Source organism: Lagenorhynchus albirostris, chromosome 18 (genome assembly GCF_949774975.1).
Source record: "Lagenorhynchus albirostris chromosome 18, mLagAlb1.1, whole genome shotgun sequence".
NCBI classification, from domain to species: domain Eukaryota; kingdom Metazoa; phylum Chordata; class Mammalia; order Artiodactyla; family Delphinidae; genus Lagenorhynchus; species Lagenorhynchus albirostris.
Genome location: NC_083112.1, coordinates 16364576 through 16379389, shown reverse-complemented (window position 1 = coordinate 16379389; position 14814 = coordinate 16364576). Strand labels below are relative to the sequence as shown.

The 14814-nt window shown below is 43.6% G+C and overlaps 1 non-coding gene across 1 annotated transcript; it reads left to right on the top strand.

Moving 5' to 3' along the window:
• Window positions 1-1523: 1523 nt before the first annotated feature.
• On the top strand, window positions 1524-1714 carry LOC132509076 (U2 spliceosomal RNA). Its single transcript, XR_009536895.1, has one exon. It is a non-coding gene; the product is annotated as a U2 spliceosomal RNA (small nuclear RNA).
• Window positions 1715-14814: the final 13100 nt, after the last annotated feature.

The window sequence follows — 14814 nt, the reverse complement described above, 5'->3', positions numbered from 1 at the left end:
AGTATCATACAGAGTAGTTTCACTTCCCTAAAAATCCTCTGTGCTCTGCCTGTTCATCCCTCCTTCCCCTCTATCCCCTGGCAATCACTGACCTTTTTACTGTCTTCATCGTTTTGTCTTTTCCAGAACCTCACAGAGTTGGAATCATACAGTAGGTAGCCTTTTCAGATTGGCTTCTTTCACTTAGTCATATGCATGTAAGGTTCCTCCATGTCTTTGCACGGCTTGATAGTTCTTTTCTTTTTAGAGCCGAATAATATTCCATTAACTGGATGTACCACAGTTCATCCATTCACTTACGGAAGGACATCTTGGTTGCTTCCAACTGGCCATTACGAACAAAGCTGCCGTAAGACTCTCTGTGCAGGTTTCTGTGTGGACGAAACTTTTCAGGTCTTTTGGGTAAAAAGCAAGGATCGCGAAGCCTAGACTGTGGCCCATCACATCTGCACTTTGCCTAGTGCCCTTCTTCCTGCCTGCAACTCAGGGGCAATGATGGAAGGAAGGGCAGCCATCCTGCCAATCCGAGCAGAGGTGCTCCAGGATAAGGAAGGAGCCGGAAGCTAGGGGGGACCTGGGTGCACAGTAGCTTCGTTAAGTAGCTACACCAGCCCTGAATAATCCACACAACTCTTCTGTTACATGAGGACGAACGGATCCTATTTTTGTTAACCTACTCTTCAGCCAAACACAGTCCTGACTGGCACAGAAGCCTTCGTGTTCCTGAAATCACTTGGAACGGGAAGCTTACGGACGACGGACTTGGTTCATAAAATACTGTCATCCTGGAAACAACTGTGCAGCTTCCTTTTTTTTTTTTTCTTGATTTAAATTCCATCTAAATCTCGCATCTCTTGCCTTTGTTTAAAATAGGCTTTTCCCCCTCAGAGTGAACCTCAATGAACAGAGAAGTGCATCGCCAGTGTTGGAGGTGGGGAGAGGAGAGGGGAGTGGGACCCTCTTCCTTCTTCATTAAATACCCAGTTGGGAGCACGAAAACACCATCTGCAATTCAGTACCTGCTGGGCAGAGGATGTGCGTTCTGAGGAGAGAATCCATTTGCTTTTATGCGACAGGGTTTTTTTTCTTTCCCTGTGAAAGTCCTATTATAAAAACAATTTGTCTCATTAAAGGATTCTGTTCTGCAGAAGAATGAATTCTCTGCACAGCTGCTCTTCCTTAGAAAAGGCCTAAGTACTGGAGGGAGGGTGATCCTGACACTTCTGCAGAATCTGCTTCTGGAGCCAGAAACAGCCCGGCCAAGGCAGAAGTCCACCCCGGGCTGGAGGCAAGACAAGGTCTCCGACCCCATCAGCGCTGCTCTGGTCCAGAGGCCACAGTGGCAAAATCCAAGGGAAGGAAAAGGCCTGAGGCCAGCTGGCTCACGTCAGGGAACGATTCTCTAAATCCCCAACCCTTTATCGTGTTCAGCAACTCCGAATTAAAATGGGCCCTTTTCAATATCTTTATTGTGTGGAGGTGGGTAATTTGATCGGGGAAGTCCCATTATAAAATATAGACGTATCGCTTCTCGGCCTTTTGGCTAAGATCAAGTGTAGTATCTGTTCTTATCAGTTTAAAATCTGATATGTTCTCTACCCAAGAACAACGTATTAAACGGATTTTTGGAGCAAGGAGTTGGAGGGAGAGCTTGCTTCGTCCACTCCACGCATCGACCTGGTATTGCAGTATTTCCAGGACTGGTGCACCCCTCCAGGGGAAGGAACTGAACTTTACAAAGTAACAGAATGGTGATGACTAATCTACACACCTTATCAAGATAGTGACTGCTGTGTTCGCCTCTGGAAGAGACCAGAGTGTAGAGCAGGGGTGGCCATACCGCAGCCCTATGTCTATGTGCTTCCATTCAGCCCCAGATGTAGCCCCCGAAGCAAGCATTAGGAAGAAGTCGTTAGGAATTGTGTTCATATAAACCGTGTCTTTGGGAAGATCCAGCACAATGATTTAAGCACAGTAGGCATTCCATGAGTGTTTGTAAAATGAATGACCTAAACTTACATTAAAGCATATTGGTTATAAAAAAATAATAATAAATAAATAAAATATAGACGTGAGCCAGATTATTTTTCTAATACACCATTATGCTTTGCCAAACTCTACTCTTCTGCTGGGTACTAGGCTCCTTTAAAGGACATTTTAATCCCATTTACCACCTTTTCAATCACCGAATTATTAACATAGTCTCATCTCGGTTACCCAAGCCTTAGCCTTGTCCATTCGTAAATCTCAGTCCCATATTTGACTCAGGTCCTTCCCCAGCACCCCACGCTCAGCTCCTGGCTCCAGTGACTAGGACTCAGTGGTGTGCTGGGAGAGGTGAGACACCCTAACGCCCTTCTCAACTTGGAAGGGAGGGGAAGCATGGATTTGTAGCTTCTGCTGACTCTTGTGCTGTAAATAGTCCCACCAGGTGGATTTCAAGCTGCCAAGGTGGCGTCAGTGAACGTGGCGCTGTCACAAGCTGATGGCCCCCGTGCAGCACTGCGTGGACAGAGGGATGAGCCTGGCCCACTTGTCCATCTCCTTTTCCTGGGCCTGCTCTTCTGGTCTTGAGGCAGGAGATAGATAGGCTCCAGGCTGAGCAGCTGGACTTTGTCCCCTGTGGACAGATACTCCAAAATAGCGGGAGCCAGAGAAGCTGAGCCCTGCCCAGAAAAGAGACAGAGACCACACATTTCTCACTCTCGAGGGGACCTTCCTGACTACACATACGCAGAGAGGCTCCTGGGAGGTCAAAAAAGGAGTGATGCCAACCTACCCACAGGCCGCTTCGCTGAAATCCATCTTGGCTAAGAGATGCACGCACACACATGGGAGGACCCAGAGATAACCAAATACGGACTCAGAGCCAGGCAAAGCAAGATGACTGGGCAAAGGAAACGCAGAAGAAATGCCCCATATACGTGATTCAAACCACCACGAGAGCGAGACCGTCTCTCTGCGCTCGCGCGTGTGCGCCTATTCACACCTACTCTTTCTCCTCCTAGTAAACACTTTACTTGTTTCACTAATTTCTGTCTCTTTGTGGAAATTTATTTCTACAAAGCTGATGGGCCAGGGCCTTGTCACTGGCCACTGGCTCCTTGGTGGTCTAGTGGCTAGGATTCAATGCTCTCATTGCTGCTACCTGACTTCAATCTCTGCCCGGGGAACCGAAATCCTGTTTCAAGCCACTGCAGGCCGAGGCCACCAGAGATCAGTATCAGAGCAGGGAGAAGGGTAGGAAAGACAAAGGACCTTTCCAACCGGTAGCAGCACTGAGGGCACTACCCCCCTTTTATTGGTCATTATCACCAATCTAACTTGTGGTCCCCAAGCCCTGCTGGCAGAGAACAAACACATCCCTAGGCACCTCCCTCAACCACTCACAGTGACCCTGTGGCCTGGCTGCCCCTAACTGGTGACTTCATACCATCAGGCATGTCCCTTTGGTCCACTCTGCAGCCTGGCAAGCCTACAGACTCCAGTGCTGTCTGGCCTCCTGGACCCAAGCACCTGGGCAGATTACACCTTCTATGTGTTCTAAAATGGGGACCTCAAGGGAGTAACAGGGGCTCCCTCCAGGGCTCCTCCCTCTGTTCACACAGACCAGACCTGATCAGCAAACACTGTGGAAGAGCAGACATACAGCCAGGATACAGGAGGACACCCTCTCCCATGCACCTGCCCCAACTACCCGCTCCTTCTCCAGCCTGGCTCAACACTCCCCAGAAAAGGTCACCTCTCACTCTCTCCCGTCAACCTTCTTTTATATTGGGAGGATGGATATTCGCAGCAAGTCCAGGGGGAGCTGCCTTGTCTGTTAGTGGGCCGCTTTCAGGACTTGGAACATGAAGTCCTTAGAGCCCTCGTGGGCTGTCACCATAATTTGGGAAAAACAAAGCATGCAATTATTATTAATGTTCCTTGGAACGTTCTTTACAGCACACTAAAGGCTTTCGTGTACATTATCTCATTTGATCCTCACAACCAGTGGTCTTTAAACTGGGGTACATGTATCACTGGGGGTCTCCGAAGCCTCTCCAAGAGGAACACTGTGCCTGGATGGTTTCGAGGGAATCAATCGTTAGCGCTTAGCTTTCCTCTCCTACAGCTGATCTGCTGAACACGCCCTTTGGCGGAGCTATTATGAGGGTCCCCTTTCCCATGCCTCCTTCTCCTCCTTTACAAGAGAAAGCAATGCCTCTCACTCACCCCAAACCTTATATTTAATTTTTATTATAGATCACCATGTGCCTTTCAGCATATAACTCAGAAGGAGTCCAAAAGAACCGATCAATCTTGCAGTTATAAAATGCCTTCTGTTTCCGTCAACTTATTTTTGTGAGCCAGATTACCAAACACCTCAACCCACACACATGAAAATGAGAATGCAACTGAAGCTAAACCCTACCCCATTTAGCAATAATATTCTTCTGCAACATGTTTTAATAACATTAAGAAATATATTTTCAGTAAAATCTGATTTATTTCATTATTTACCAAACTGTGTACTGTATGTTGTTTTGGTCAGTTGTGTTCTAACCAATAAATCATAACAATAACAATTCAAAAGAAATGTTTGTAATGGGCCTATGGTCACAGGAGATAAATTTTTTATATTTCAACTTACAGTCATATTTTTTGCTTCAGGGAAGTACGTGAGGCTCATGGAGCACATGCTCAACTGCCTGCCTTACAGCCATGTCTGCTCCCCTGTGTATCATAAGTAGAGTTTCCCTTCCACAATAGACTCTCACTTTCCCAGCCAACTTGCCGCTAAGGCATAGGCATATGACTAAGTCTGGCCAAAGAGAAATGAGGGAAGTTTGCCACGGGGTTCTGGAAAAGATTCTTCTCCCTGATAAAAAGAGTGCCATTTCCCTTCCTGCTTTGGATGGGTAAGAGGATGTGAAGCCTGGAGTCACTGCAGCCATCATATAACTATGAGGGAAAGTCAAGAGAACTGAAGCAAAGGCAAGCAGAGACCTGACATTATTCACCTTCTAAACCAATGCTGGAAACACCTTCCTCCAGATTCCCCATTATAAGAAAAGACCAAAGCCTTGATGTTTATGTTAGTTTTAGTCAGGAATTCTATTGTTTTCAGCCCAAACAAATTCTGATATTGTCTCTACTTTATGCTAAGGGCTTGGGATTTTAGGTACCTTGGGAGCCAGCAGAAGATTTTAAGATTTTTAGCGGCAGAGTGGCCTGTCTTTGAGAGCCATTTGGAGAATTGGAGGAGAGAATGAAGGCAGGGGACCAGTTACAATCACTAGTCATGATACCTCCTACCTTCACATACAGAGCTTTCACTGAAATTTCTTGTATTCTCTAACATGAGTGCTCAATTTTAACATTTTTATTAGTTAAACAACAGAGCAAGCTACTCTGCCAAACACTGCAGTCCACAGGTGAGTGGTCTGGGGGAAGTGAAGAGGGGACCTGGGGCAACTCCGTAGCCCACAGCATGTGGTTTGCAAGGTTGCTCCATTCTTTGACTTTTCCCAGTTGGTGGGAAGAGAAAAGGGAGAAGCCAGAGCAAACATCATTTAGTAGAAACCCAGAAGTTGCACACATCACTCCCACTCACATCCTATTGGCCCAAATTCAGTCACATGGCCATACACAGCTGCAAAGGGGGCTGGGAACTGTAGTTTAGAGCTGGAGGCCATGTGCCTGGCTAAAACTCACAGAGCTCCATTACTAAAAGGAAGAAGGAAAAATGGCTATCAGAAGGCATTTGGTTTCAAAAGTATCCACAGTATAATTTAAGGTGTTTGGGATTGGGCATCAGATTTCCTTAAAATTAGTCAATTATTTTAGGAGTAGAACAGGTGATATAAGACTCTGAGAAGTACATATTTGAAGTAATTCTCATTTCATTGAATAAATATTATCATAGATTCAATGACATACAGATTGAATTGGCCTCTGAATGTAGAGCAGGTGTCAGGAAGGAAAAAGAAAAAAAACAGTCTGGTGCAGGGTCGGCACCCGCGATAACCAGCAGAGGGGGACAAGGAATGTGAGCAGATCCACATACGATGATGCTCTCAATTTCTATCAAACCACGGTGACATAAAAAAGAAATGCCAGGAAAAGATATTCGAAAAATATAACTGAATTCAAAAATGGTGCCCGTGGGACTTCCCTGGTGGTCCAGCGGTTAAGACTTCACGCTCCCGATGCAGGGGGGTCCGGGTTCAATCCCTGGTCAGGGAACTAGATCCTGCATGCTGCACCTAAGACCCAGTGCAGCCAAATAAATTAATTTTTAAAAAAAATGGTGCCTGTAGGTGTAAGAGACCCTATGGTGGGCACATTCCTCCACCAGGCATCTGACTCACCGAGCATTCACTGATATCTGAAATGGATGGTCATTTGCCTGTGGCTTTAAAAATGGAAAAGAAGAAGAATATTTGAGCAGGAAATCCAGGCACAGCAATGACAGCTTGCTAAAGAGCTACTGCTTTACTTTCTATTCTCCCAGCTGCAAGAAATCATCAGCAAATCAAGGAAAAACATCGAAAGAGCTGATGAGTTGTCTTGTAAGAGCAAAAAAAACCCCACCATCTTTCCTGGCACAAATCAGCGCTCCACAGTGAAGCTTCAAGTCTGCTGGTGTCCAAGTTTTAAGTAAAGGATCTAATTTAACAGAAGAAGCAATCCCAGTGCTATTAAACCCAATTTAATATTTATTTATACCCAAAGGAGCAGGGACACTAAGTAGTTTCCTCTCCTTGAGAGGATATATTTGTAAGAGTGTTTTGTAAATTATAAATCATCATGCAAATGCTATAGAGATGTATGCATACATCCCACATATATATGGATGTGTATTAATACTCCCCAGGAGCACCGAGAAGTTTCCTCCACTTGAAGGGTCTCTGAGATATTATATATAATGATGCTTTATAAATGCTGAAGCACAACATGCATGTAAGAAGCTGGTAGTATTTTATTTGATTTTTTTTTAAATCAAGGCAGGCAGTATATCTTACATGGGGCCTCCGCACCCAGACCTACCCAGTAGAGGCATCAGGCAAGAAAGTGACAGACAGACGTAGCAACAAAGCCAACGCCCACACGGCAAGGACTCTGAGAACCTTACGGAAGCTGCAGTCTTTTGCCATTTTGATAAATAAGACTCTGAAATCCAACCTAAGCAGCTATGATTTGTTCCTTTTTCGTGCTCTGACAGGCTGAAGGAAAGGATAATAAGGCTTTCTTTGCTTCTCTGTTTAATGAGGTATTACATTTACCCCCAAATTTAAGTGAACAATTAATAAAACATCTAGCATCTTGCAGACTCCTGGAGATCAAAGGCAAATTGAAAAATCCAAGAGAATCATGTTTAGCAACATACTGTCTATTATCTTCCTTTCCATGTACAGACCAGAGGCTCCCTCCCCCACCACCAAAGCTGTGACTGAAATAAAAGAGAAGGAAGAAAGTCTAGAAGATATGTAATAAAGCACTTAAAGCAGACTGTCACCAGAAGTGACAGAGATAGAGATGAAAAAAGGAGCGTAGGTTCAAAGCATCACCATAAACAGTCTTTTACACAAAAACAATTACAATAAAAATCTCCAAGTAACAAAAAAAGAGATCAACCCCAGCCAGCAGTCCATTCCTCTGAAGCGACATTAAAGACGATCAAATTCAAGTGCAACCAGGACTATGCATCATCCCTTGGAGCTGCCCTGACAGCACCTGCCCCGAACTCTATCGCACTTCACTGCCGCACACTCTATCTTCAAGGACTCCACAAAGGCAGCCTGCCTTGGGAGGCTCACTGAAGCCAGCTGGCCCTTCACGTTGCCTGACTACACACGGCCAAACTGCCACACAGAGTCTGGCCTCCTCGGCCTTCCATTTGGGATCCTCAAGAAGACCCTGCCTTCAACATCTAAATGTTTGACTTTCATCCGATCTAAACTCTCACACTATACCCTGGGCCTCCTAAACCCTTCCCGGAGCTGATTTGGCCTTCGAGTCGTACTTGGAGCTTGGACCAGCAGTTCAAAGCCACAACCATTCAGTTCAGCTGGAACACCACCTCGGCTCGTGAGCAACTGTGCAATTATTTGACGTGTTATTGCATTCTGCCTTTATCTTACACAAACTACTGGAAAGTAAGAATTTAGCTGTTGATACTAGTGCCATAGGAATGACCTTCGCCAGCACCAATGCTGGGGGCTATTCCTTCAGCCTCATGGCCTCCACCCACCCTGGTTATTAAGGATCCATTTTTCTGTTTAGGGGCCCTGACAAGTGTCCTAGGCCATTAGAAAAGGGGTGGCCACATAGGAGCCGCATCTCAGGGCCAGAGCAGGCATTCTGTCCACCGCCTCTGCCCAAACATTGATGGAAAGAATTATTACTCTTCCCCCAGCACAAGGGGCACGCAGGGCTCCCTCAAAGTCAGTAGCCTATGTGGAGAGGGATAGGAACACATGCAAATTCCCTGTACTTTCTGCTCAATTTTGCTGTGAACCTAAGATGCTCTAAAGAAACCGAGTTTATTAATTTCTTAAAAAGTCAGTGGAGGGCTTCCCTGGTGGCGCAGTGGTTGAGAGTCCGCCTGCCGATGCAGGGGACACGGGTTCGTGCCCCGGTCCGGGAAGATCCCACATGCCGCGGAGCAGCTGGGCCCGTGAGCCATGGCCACTGAGCCTGCGCGTCCGGAGCCTGTGCTCCGCAACGGGAGAGGCCACAACAGTGAGAGGCCCGCGTACAGCAAAAAAAAAAAAAAATTCAGTGGAAGGTCTACAGGCATTGGCTTGCCTGCCCACATGGCTTCCTGGTGTCCACAGTAAACCAGGACTGGGTCACACCCCCTCCCCCGATGCTGGCCACTTCCTCTCCTCCTCTCCTGTTCCATAGGTTTGCTCCCTTCCACTCAGACCCCACAGATCCTCAAATCTATGCCTCTGTGGTAGGCAGAAAAATGGCTCCCAAAGATGTCCTCATCGCTGGACTCTGAGTACATTAGGTTACATGCATGGGGGAACTAAGGAGGAGTTGCAGGAGGAGTTAAGGTTGCAAATCAACTGACCTTAATACTGGGGTGAGCCCAATATTATCACAAAAGTCCTTACAAGTGGAAGAAGAAGGCAGAAGAGAATCAGAGAAAGAGATGTGACAACAAAAGCAGCATCAGAGATACACTATGTTGCTTCTTTGAAGATGGAAGAATTGGCCATAAGTAAACAGATAAGGGGCTTCCCTGGTGGCGCAGTGGTTGAGAGTCCGCCTGCCGATGCAGGGGACACAGGTTTGTGCCCCGGTCCGGGAGGATCCCACATGTGGCGGAGCAGCTGGGCCTGTGAGCCATGGCCACTGAGCCTGTGCGTCCAGAGCCTGTGCTCCACAACAGGAGAGGCCACAACAGTGAGAGGCCCACGTAGCGCAAAAAAAAAAAAAAAAAGATAAGGACAGTATCTAGAAGCTGGAAAGGCAAGAAAACAGATTCTCCCCTACAGCCTTCAGAAAGGGATGCAGCTCTGCCAACATCTTAATTTTAGCCTGTAATTTCAGACTTCTGAATCACAGAACTATAATAAATTTGCATTGTTTCAAGCCACTAAATTTGTGGTTATTTGTGACAGCAGCAATAGGAAACTAGCACATCATTTTTCAGCCACTTCTTCCCCCTTTGCTCTCCAATGATAATAATCCTTCTACCTGAACAATGTACATCCTTCTCACGAACTGGATGGGGGATGCAGGCGGGGCACAGTGATTAATACTTCAAGGGATTCTCTTGGCTCTCTAGAGATATGAAGTACAAGCATCATAAGTATTACACGCCTGGAAGATTTGGCATGCCACAACTGGTGAATAAAGATTCACTTCAGGGCTTCCCTGGTGGCACAGTGGTTAAGAATCTGCCTGCCAATGCAGGGGACATGGGTTCAAGCCCTGGTCTGGGAAGATGCCACATGCCACGGAGCAACTAAGCCCGTGCAGCACAACTACTGAGCCTGCGCTCTAGAGCCCGCGAGCCACAACTACTGAAGCCCGCGTGCCTAGAGCCTGTGCTCCGCAACAAGAGAAGCCACCGCAGTGAGAAGCCCACTCGCGGCAACTAGAGAAAGCCTGCACGCAGCAATGAAGACCCAATGCAGCCAAAAATAAATAAATTAAATAAATAAATTTTTTAAAAAAAGATTCACTTCAAACCAGGTGTCTCAGTCAAATGCTTATACAATCAAATACACAGCCAGGCTATGTATTTTTTTAATGCTTATTATTGATATAAACTCTTAATCAATTAAACAGATGTATACTTAACTCTCTCTCTCTCAGCCCAAAAGCCAGCTTAATGAAGATATACTAGAAGCATTCCCATGAACGTCAGAAACAAGATGACAAGGTCATCCACTATCACCTCAATTATTTATTTTACCTTGTTCTGGGGTACTAGCCAATGCAATCAACCAGTAGGAAAAAAAACTGGATGTATAAAAATTGGAATGGGAAAGACAAAATTATACTTATTTGCAGAGTATAAGATTGTTCACATGAAAAAACTAAGAGAACCAAAACTATTATAAACAAACAAGAAAGAATTCAAGGGTTCTGGTCCAACGTGGCAACACAGGAAGCTCCTGAACTCACCTCCTCTGACAGACACACCAAATCTATAGCTACACACTGAACAATTCTCTCTGAAAGAAATCCAGAAACTAGCTGAGTGACTCCTACACACTGGGCAACTGAGGAAAAGCCCACATCAAAAAGAGTAGGAAAAGCTGAGACACACTCTCACCATAAACCCTACCCTGGCAGAGAAACATATAACTGGGAGGAAATTCACAACCCCAGATTCTCCCTGAGGAGTCTGAACCCAACATCTAGTGCCCCAACTTCCACCTGAGCGACAGGCCCCCAAACATCTCACTCTGAAAGCCACTGACAAACGCATCCATGACAGCCACAAGATGACGCAAACAAAGACGCAGTTCTTAAAAGGTTCCTGAGGATTCGCAATGGCTGTGCCCCCAGGGATCAGTCCAGAGGCAGTAGACACACACGCCCATCTTTAAATCTGTCCCTGAAAGAGGCCTATCTGCATACTTTAAAAGCTGCTACCTGAAGGTCAGGCTTCTAATTCAGCACACATCTAGGAATAGACTGCAGTTCTCCCTGCAGACCAGGGAAGCCAGCAGGTGCCACCTTCACACTCTCCCTCTGCCCTGCTCCAGGTCATTGGTGTCTCCTTGAAAGGACCTGTGCACATGTCTGGGGCCCTGGCTTTTGGAGAGGCTGCCCCAAGGACACAAATCTTTATAACCTTGGTCTGGTGGCCAGAGGGGCTCGAGCTCCAGGTTCCACAGAACAAAGAAACACTTCTTAACCAGGTATCCCTCTCAGGACACAGCAGAGAGAAATGCCCAGCCTCACTCTTTCCCTGAGAGACGTTCACCTGCATACTTTAAAAGTTGCTGCTTGGGGGTACAGTATCCAATGAGCCTGCATCAAGATGCTTACTGAAATCCTCCCCTCTGGGACACTGACAGGTCTTGGCAAAAACTCAACTACTGGGAGTCATTAAGAACAAAGAGGGTGGCTTGGACAAACACAAAGATTTGAGAAACAACAAAGAGCTAGGGCCAGTCTAAATGATAAGTTTCATTTTCTCCACAAGACCGCTCCATCAAGACTGGGAAAGGTGGCTGCCTGATCTAAAGCACAGAAACCAATACAGAGAGTCAAGGAAAATAAAGAAACAGAGTAGTACGTACCAAACAAAAAGCAAAATAAAATGTCTGGAAAAAACCTTAATGAAATGGAGGTAAGTGATTTATCTGATAAAGAGTTCAAAATAATGGTCATAAAGATACTCACCAAGGTCAGGAGAACAATGAATGAACAAAGTAAGAATTTCAAAAAAGAGATAGAAAATACGAAAGTACCAAACAGAGATCACAGAGCTAAAGAATATAATGATTGAACTGAAAAGTTCAACAATAGAGGGGTTCCACATCAGAGTAGATCAAGTGAAGGAAAGGATCAGCAAACTTGAAGAGAGGGCAATGAAATCTATTTAATCAGAGGAGCAAACAGAAAAAAGAATGAAAAAGAGTATAAATTGCTTAAGAGACTTATGGGACACCATCAAATGGACCAGTATTTGCATTATAGGGGTTCCAGAAGGAGAAGAGAGAGAAAAGGGGGCAGAAAGCTTATTCAGAGAAATAATGGCTCAAAACATGCACAACATGGAGAAAGAAACAGACATCCAGATTCAGGAAACCTGGAGAGTTTTAAATAAGATGAATCCAGACATATATACACTACCAAACGTAAAATAGATAGCTAGTGGGAAGCAGCCGCATAGCACAGGGAGGTCAGCTCAGTGCTTTGTGACCACCTAGAGGGGTGGGATAGGGAGGGTGGGAGGGAGGGAGACACAAGAGGGAAGAGATATGGGAACATATGTATATGTATAACTGATCCACTTTGTTATAAAGCAGAAACTAACACACCACTGTAAAGCAATTATACTCCAATAAAGATGTTCAAAAAAAAAAAGTAGCAAGAGAAAAACAATTATGGACAAGGGAATCCTAATAAGATTATCAGTAGATTTCTTCAGCAGAAACTTTATAGGCCAGGAGGGAGTGGCAATATACTCAAAGTTCTGAAAGAAAAAACTGTGAACCAAGAATACTCTACCCAGCAAATCTGTCCTTCAGAATTGAAGGCAAAATTGAGTTTTCTAGAAAAGCAGAAGCTGAAGGAATTCATCACCACTAGACCAGACTTACAAGAAATGTTAAAGGGACTCCTTCAAGCTGAAACGAATGATACTAATTAGTAACAGGAAAACATATAAAGGTATATAATCTCACTGGTAAAGGTAAAAATATAAATTCAGAATAATGTAATGTTGTAATGGTGGTGAGCAAATCACTTTTAAATCTAGTATGAAGGTTAAAAGACAAAAGTAGTAAAAATAACTATAACTTCAATAATTTGTTAAAGGATACCCAAGGTATAAAGATGTAAACTGTGATGTCAAAAACATAAAACATGAGGCTGGGGGCAAGAGTAAAAATATAGAGCTTTAGTATGCATTTGAACTTAAGTTGTTATCAGCTTAAAATAGATTGTCATAAATAAGACATTTTATATAAGCCTCATAATAACCAGAAAGCAAGAACCTATAATAGTTACACAAAAGAGAAAAAGAAAGGAATCTAAGCATACCACTACAGAAAACCATCAAATCACAAAGGAAGGGACAAAGAAGAAAGGAACAAAGAAATTACAAACCAGAAAACCATTAACAAAATGGCAACAGTAAGCCAATTCCTACCAATAATTACTTTAAATGTAAATGAACTAAATTCTCCAATCAAAAGATATAGTGGCTAATGGATTAAAAAAATTTTTAAAAAGCCCAAGCTCCAACTACATGCCACCAACCAGAGATTCACCTCAGCTTTAAGGACACACAGACTGAAAGTGAAGGGATGGAAAAGAACATTCCATGCAAATGGAAACCAAAAGAAAGCTGAGGATATTATACATATATCAGACAAAATAGACTTTAAGAAAAAGACTGTAATAAGAGACAGAAAAGGTAATTCTGTAATGATAAAGGGGTCAATCCAACAAGAGGATATAAAATTTGTAAATATTTATGCACCCAACATAGGAGCACCTAAATTTATAAAGCAACATTAACAGACCTAAGGGAAGAAATAGACAGTTATGCATAATAGTAGGGGACTTCAATACCCCACTTCCAAAAATAGATAGATCACCCAGGCAGATTGAGTTGTATGAGTTCTTTATATATTTTGGATATTAACCCCTTAACAGATATATAATTTTCAAATATTTTCTCCCATTCAGTAGACTGCATTTTCATTTTGTTGATGATTTCCTTAGCTGTGTAGAAGCTTTTTCGTTTGATGTAGTCCCACTTGTTTATTTTTGCTTTTGTTGCTTGTTGCTCTGGTGTTGTATCCAAAAAAATCATCGCCAAGACCAATGTCAAGGAGCTTACCCTAGAGTTTTATGGTTTCAGGTCTGAGGTTCAAGTATCTAATCCATTTTGAGTTGACTTTTGTGTATGGTGTAAGATAGGGGTCCAGTCATACAACTTAATAGCAGTAATCAATAAGGAAGCATTAGACTTAAACTGCACACATTTGACCAGATGGATTTAACACTTACAAAACATTGCAACCAAAAGCAGCAGAATATACATTCTTCTCAAGCACACATGAAACAATCTCCAGAACAGATCACGTTTCAGGATACAAAAATCAATATACAGTTGCATTCCTACACAAATAATAACAAACTATCAGAAAGAAGAATTAAGAAAACAGTTCTATTTACAATTGCATCAAAAAGAATACTTAAAAATAAATTTCACCAAGGAGATGAAAAATCTGTACACTGAAAAACTAAGTCATTGCTGAAAGAAATTGAGGAAGACACAAATGAATGGAAAGATATTCTGAACTCATGGATTGGAAGAATTTGTTAAAATGTCCATATTACCCAAAGCAATCTACATATTCAATGCAATCGCTAATAAAATTCCAACGTTTTTTTTTTCACATAAATAGAAAAAACAATTCTAAAATTTGTATGGAACTACAAAAGACCCCCACATAGCCAAGAAATCTTGAGAAAAGAGGACAAAGCCAAAAGCTTCTCACTTCCTGACTTGAAACTATATTACAAAGCTATAGTGATCAATGGTATTGGCATAAAAATAACACATAGATCAAAGAAACAGAGTCCAGAAATAAACCCACACATATATGGGCAATTAATTTT